Genomic DNA, 6,000 nt, shown 5'->3' with positions numbered 1-6,000 from the left:
TTGTTTTCCAGATTTCTCTTTCTATTGGTTCATTGTTCGTGTACAGGAAAGCTACAGATTTCTGTGTGTTAATTTTCTATTGCGCAACTTTGCTGTATCCCGATATGAGCTCTAGTACTTTTGGTGTGGAGTCTATAGTGACTTTTATGTACAATTTCATGTCATCTGCACATAGAGACAGTTTAACTTCTTGTCTACCTATATGGATTCCTTGTGTTTCTTTGTTTTGTCTATTTGCTGTGGCTAGGACCTCCAGTATTGTGTTGAATAACAGTGGGGAGAGTGGGCTTCCCCGTCTTGTACCCAATCGCAGAGGAAAAGCTTTCAGCTTCTCGCTGTTCACTATGATGTTGCCTGTGGGTTTATCATATATGGCCTTTATTATGTTGAGGTACTTGCCCTCTATACACATTTTGTTGGGAGTGTTTATCATGAATGGTTGTAGAACTTTGTCGAATGCTTTTTCAGCATCTATGGAGATGATCATGTGGTTTTGTCTGTCTTTATGTTGATGTGCTGGATGATGTTGATGGATTATCAAATGTCGTACCATCTTTGCATTCCTGGAATGAAGCCCACTTGGTCTTGGGTTATGATCCTTTTTAGGTATTTTTGAATTCGATTTTCTAATATTTTGTTTTGCATTTTTCATATACGCTCATCAGGGATAATGGTCTGTAGGGTTTTTTACTTTGGTACGGTTTTCACCTCGTTTTTCTATTGGAGTGATACTGGTTTCATAGACTGAGATTCGGAGTAATCCCTCCTCTACTCTTTTTTGGAAAACTTTAAAGAGTGTGCGTATTGTGTGTGTTCTGTATGTCTGATAAAATTCTGAGGTAAATCCATCTCTCCCTGGGATTTGTTCTTTGGTAGTTTTTTGCTTACTGATACAATTCCGTTGCTGGTAATTGGTCTGTTAAGATTTTCTGTTTATTTCTGGGTCAGCCATGGAAGGTTTTATTTTCCTAGGAAGTTGTCCATTTCTCCTTGGTTTCCCAGCTTATAAGCGTATAGGTTTTCTTATTACTCTCTAATAATTCTTAGTATTTCTGTGGTGTCCGACGTGGTTTACCTTTTTTATTTCTGATTCTATAGATGTGTGTTGACTCTCCATTCCTCTTAATAAGTCTGGCAAGAGGCTTATCTGTATTGTTAATTTCCCGAAGAACCAGCTCTTGCTTTCATTGATTTTTGCTAAGGTTTTCCTCTCAACTTAATTTATTTCTTCTCTGATCTTTATTTTTTCCATCCTTCTGCTGACCTTAGTTCCCAGTTGTTCTCGTTTTACCAATTTCGATAATTGTGACATTAGACCATTCATTTGGGATTGTTCTTCCTTCTTCTCATGTGACTGGATTGCTATATATTTTCCTCTTAAGACTGCTTTTGCCGTACCCACAGTAGTTTTGGCTTTGTGTTGTTGTCATTTGTTTCCATATACAGCAAAATCGCCATTTTAGTTTGTTCTTTGAGTAATTAATTATTTAGGAGCATGTTGCTAAGCCTCCAAGTGTTTGTTAGCCTTTTTGCTTTCTTTGACCAATTTATTTGTTGTTTGATGCATTTGTGGTCTGATAAGTTGGTTGATAGGTTTTCAATCTTTTGGAATTTATTGAGGCTCTTTTTGTTGCCTACTATGTGGTCTCTTCTGGAGAATGTTTCGTGTGCACGTGAGAAGAATGTGTGTCCTGTTGATTTTGGATGTAGAGTTGTGTAGATATCTATTAGGGCCATCTGTTCTAGTGTTTTGTTAGGTGCTTCTGTGTCCTTACTTATTTTCTGTCTCTAGGATCGGTCCTTTGGTGTGACTCGTGGGTTGAAGTCTCCCAAAGTGTATGCATTGCATTCTATTTCCTCCTTTAATTCTGTTAGTATTTGTTCCACATGTGCTGGTGCTCCTGTGTCGTATTCATATATACACATTATGGTTATATCGTCTTGTTGAACTGAGCCCTTCATCATTATGTAATGGCTTTCTTTATCTTTTATTTCCTTTTTTATTTCTTTCTTTTTTAAATTTTTTGAGCTTTAAACAGATTTGTATGTTTATCCCACTTTTCTCTGTTTTTATGATTATAATTGTTATTAATATTTTTTAATATAAAGATGAAGTGGTAGGTAGATGCAAGATAAAGCTAGAAAACATAGTTTAGTGTTGTAAGAAAGCACATATGGTTTATCAGGTGTGTGCCTGTAGACTAAGTGTTAGTCCAGGCTAGACAAGGGCAATAAAACATCCACGGACGCAGATTTCTCTCAAAACACGGGCATTGAGGTTTTAAGCCACACCTCTGTAGATTCCCAATTTCTCACCTAATGGCCGCCCTGCGACTGTGCCTGTCTTATGTTGTTCCTCCATGAAGAATCTTCCCAACTCTGGCTAACCAGTCATCTTCCGGGACCATACAGGGAAATTTAAATTTGATAAGTGAGATAGAAGCAATATTGTTTTTAAAGGTTAGCTTTTTACTTCTTTGCAGATTTATGCCATTTGGTTTCTGTGCCCAGCATTTTTCCTGAAGTATCTTTTCCCCTTGGGAGAATTATCTTACGTGGTAAATTCGATATGAGGCACTTCTATTTAAGGACTGTAATTAGCAAGAAAGAAGAAAAGGTATAGAAGTAGCAGACGGACGAAAACATGGGAAGATTATTAATTTCTTTGAAATATCTTCTTGTAGAGTAACTTAAGCATGTATAGGTTTTAAACTACTAATTAAATTGCACACACACATTAACATAGAAGGAATACACTTACATAACCAAAGCAGACCTATAATTACCAGCCATCTCTAGTGAAACCAAGAAAACCAGTTAGGCTTCCTAGGCATTTGTGAAAATTTATCTATGATATGATGGATATTGTCCAACTGAACTTGAACTGTCTGAGAGAAATCAGACAAATTAAAACAACCGATTCCTGTGAACAGTTCACGTCTCATATGCTCTTTTAACAGTAGATAGTCTGTAGTTGTAAGAATTTGGAGCGCTATAACTTGCACTTCTCCTAATTCTTGGTTGAGTTCCAACAGTATAGACCCAGTCAAATTTGTTGTTTTACTGTATGCACAGGCCAGCTTAGATATTTCCATCTCCATTCACATGGCAAGTATAGGAACTGGTGAGACGAATGCAGCTCCAACTGTAGCAGTGCCTGGATCTTTGTTGATGTTTTTGATGATCATCTTCTGGAATGACTCTTCCAGTGAGTGCTGATGTTGGAAGTACTTCTTCATATCGTATCTTAGTGCATTTTGTGTTTACTCCAATTAGGCTTTGATCCGCTACATAAGCACAAAGAGACGTTTTTTTCCCACACTTTTATATGCCCTTTATACCATTGTGTAGAACTCATTGGAGGTCAACACACAGGAACTGCTTTTTTCTCAATAGAGAGGAATATTTTCAGAAAACTGTACCTCCACACCGATCATCTGCAAATCTTTAACTGATCAAAATTAAGGATATTTTAGGTATGAATTAATCCTTGATTTACATTTAATTTTATTCTATCAGGGAGTTATCTCCCTTTTCTTTCTTTATTTTCTTTTTTTTTCTCGTTAACATTAATCTAAACTTACATGAAGATAATTTTGTTTTCTAGCCTCTCCCCTATACCTGGTCCCCATTGTTAAACCCTTTCCAGTCACTGTCCATTAGCAGAGCAAAATCTTGTAGAATCACTACTTGTCTTCTCTGTGTTGTACAGCCCTCCACTTTCTCCCACCCACACCCATTAGCATTCTAATCTTAACACCCTCTTTCTACTTCCCCCCTTATCCCTCCCTAACCACACATCCTCCAAACTCTCTTTCCCTTCGGTACCTTTTACTCCATTCTTGGGTTCTGTGAATCCGCTACTGTTTTGTTCGTTCAGTTTTTCTTTCGTTCTTACATTCCACAGATCAGTGAAATCATTTGGTGTTTCTCTTTCTCTGCTTGGCTTATTTCACTGAGCATAATACCCTCCAGCTCCATCCATGTTGCTGCCAATGGTAGGATTTGCCCTCATCTTATGGTTGAGTAATATTCCATTTTGTATGTGTACAACATCTTCTTTATCCATTCATCTAGCAATGGACATTTAGGTTGCTTCCATTTCTTTGCTATAGTATATAGTGCTGCAGTAAACATCGGGGTGCATTTGTCTTTTCAAAATTGATTGCTGCGTTCTTAGTGTATATTCCTTGGAAAGGAATTCCTTGGTCCAATGGTAAATCTTTTCTGAGCATTTCTGGAACCTCCATGCTCCTTTCCACAATGGTTGAACTAATTTACATTCCCACCAGCAGTGTAGGAGGGTTCCCCTTTCTCCACAGCCGCAACAACATTTGTTGTTGTTTGTCTTTTGAATGATAGCCATCCTTAGTGGTGTGAGGTGTTAAATCATTGCAGTTTTAATTTGCAATTCTCTGATAATAAAGATGTGGTGCATCTTTTCATGTGTCTGTTGGCCATCTGTATTTGTTATTTGGAGATCTGTCTCTTCAGTTCCTCTGCCCATTTTTTTTATTGGATTATTTGTTTTTTGTTTGTTGAGGCATGTGAGCTCTTTATATATTTTGGGCGTCAAGCCTTTATCGTATGTCATTTACAAATATATTTTCCCATCCTGTAGGGCTCCTTTCTGTTGTATTGATGGTGTCTACTGCTCTACAGAAGATTTCACCTTAATATATTCCCACTTGTTCAATTTTGCTGTTGTTTTCCTTAGCCGGGAGATATGTTCAAGAAGAGGTCACTCATGTCTATGTCTAAGAGGTTTCTGCCTGTGTTTTCTTCCAAGAGTTTAATGGTTTCATGACTTACCTACAGGTAATTGATACATTTTGGATTTTCTTTTGTATATGGGGTTAGACCACGGTCCAGTTTCATTCTCCTTCATGTAGCTTTCCAGATTTGCCAGCACAATCTGTTGAAGAGACTGTCATTTCGCCATTGAAAGTCCATGGCTCCTTTATCATATATTAATTGACCACATATGTTTGGGTTAATGTCTGGAGTGTCTAGTCTGTTCCACTGGTGTGTGGCTCTGTTCTTGTGCCATTACCATATAGCCTTGATTACTAAGGCTTTATAGTAGAGCTTGAAGTTGGTGAGTGAGATCCCCGCTACTTTATTCTTCTCTCTCAGTATTGCTATGGCTATTCGGGGTCTTTGGTCTTTCCGTATGAATTTTTCAATTATTTGTTCCAGTTCACTGAAGAATGTTGCTGGTAATTTGATAGGAAAGAATCAAATCTGTATATTGCCTTGGGCAGGATGGCCATTTTCATGATATTAATTCTTCCTAGCCACGTGAATGGGTGAGTTTCCATTTGTTAGTGTCCCCTTTAATTTCTCTTATGTTTAGTTGTTGTTTTCTGAGTATATGGCTATCACTTGTTTGGTTAGGTTTATTCCTAGGAATTTTATACTTTCTGCTGCAATGGTGAACGGAATTGTTTTCCAGATTTCTCTTTCTATTGGTTCATTGTTCGTGTACAGGAAAGCTACAGATTTCTGTGTGTTAATTTTCTATTGCGCAACTTTGCTGTATCCCGATATGAGCTCTAGTACTTTTGGTGTGGAGTCTATAGTGACTTTTATGTACAATTTCATGTCATCTGCACATAGAGACAGTTTAACTTCTTGTCTACCTATATGGATTCCTTGTGTTTCTTTGTTTTGTCTATTTGCTGTGGCTAGGACCTCCAGTATTGTGTTGAATAACAGTGGGGAGAGTGGGCTTCCCCGTCTTGTACCCAATCGCAGAGGAAAAGCTTTCAGCTTCTCGCTGTTCACTATGATGTTGCCTGTGGGTTTATCATATATGGCCTTTATTATGTTGAGGTACTTGCCCTCTATACACATTTTGTTGGGAGTGTTTATCATGAATGGTTGTAGAACTTTGTCGAATGCTTTTTCAGCATCTATGGAGATGATCATGTGGTTTTGTCTGTCTTTATGTTGATGTGCTGGATGATGTTGATGGATTATCAAATGTCGTACCATCTT

The sequence above is a fragment of the Manis pentadactyla genome, chromosome Y, assembly GCF_030020395.1.
Source record: "Manis pentadactyla isolate mManPen7 chromosome Y, mManPen7.hap1, whole genome shotgun sequence".
NCBI lineage: Eukaryota > Metazoa > Chordata > Mammalia > Pholidota > Manidae > Manis > Manis pentadactyla.
This window is presented reverse-complemented; position numbering follows the sequence as displayed.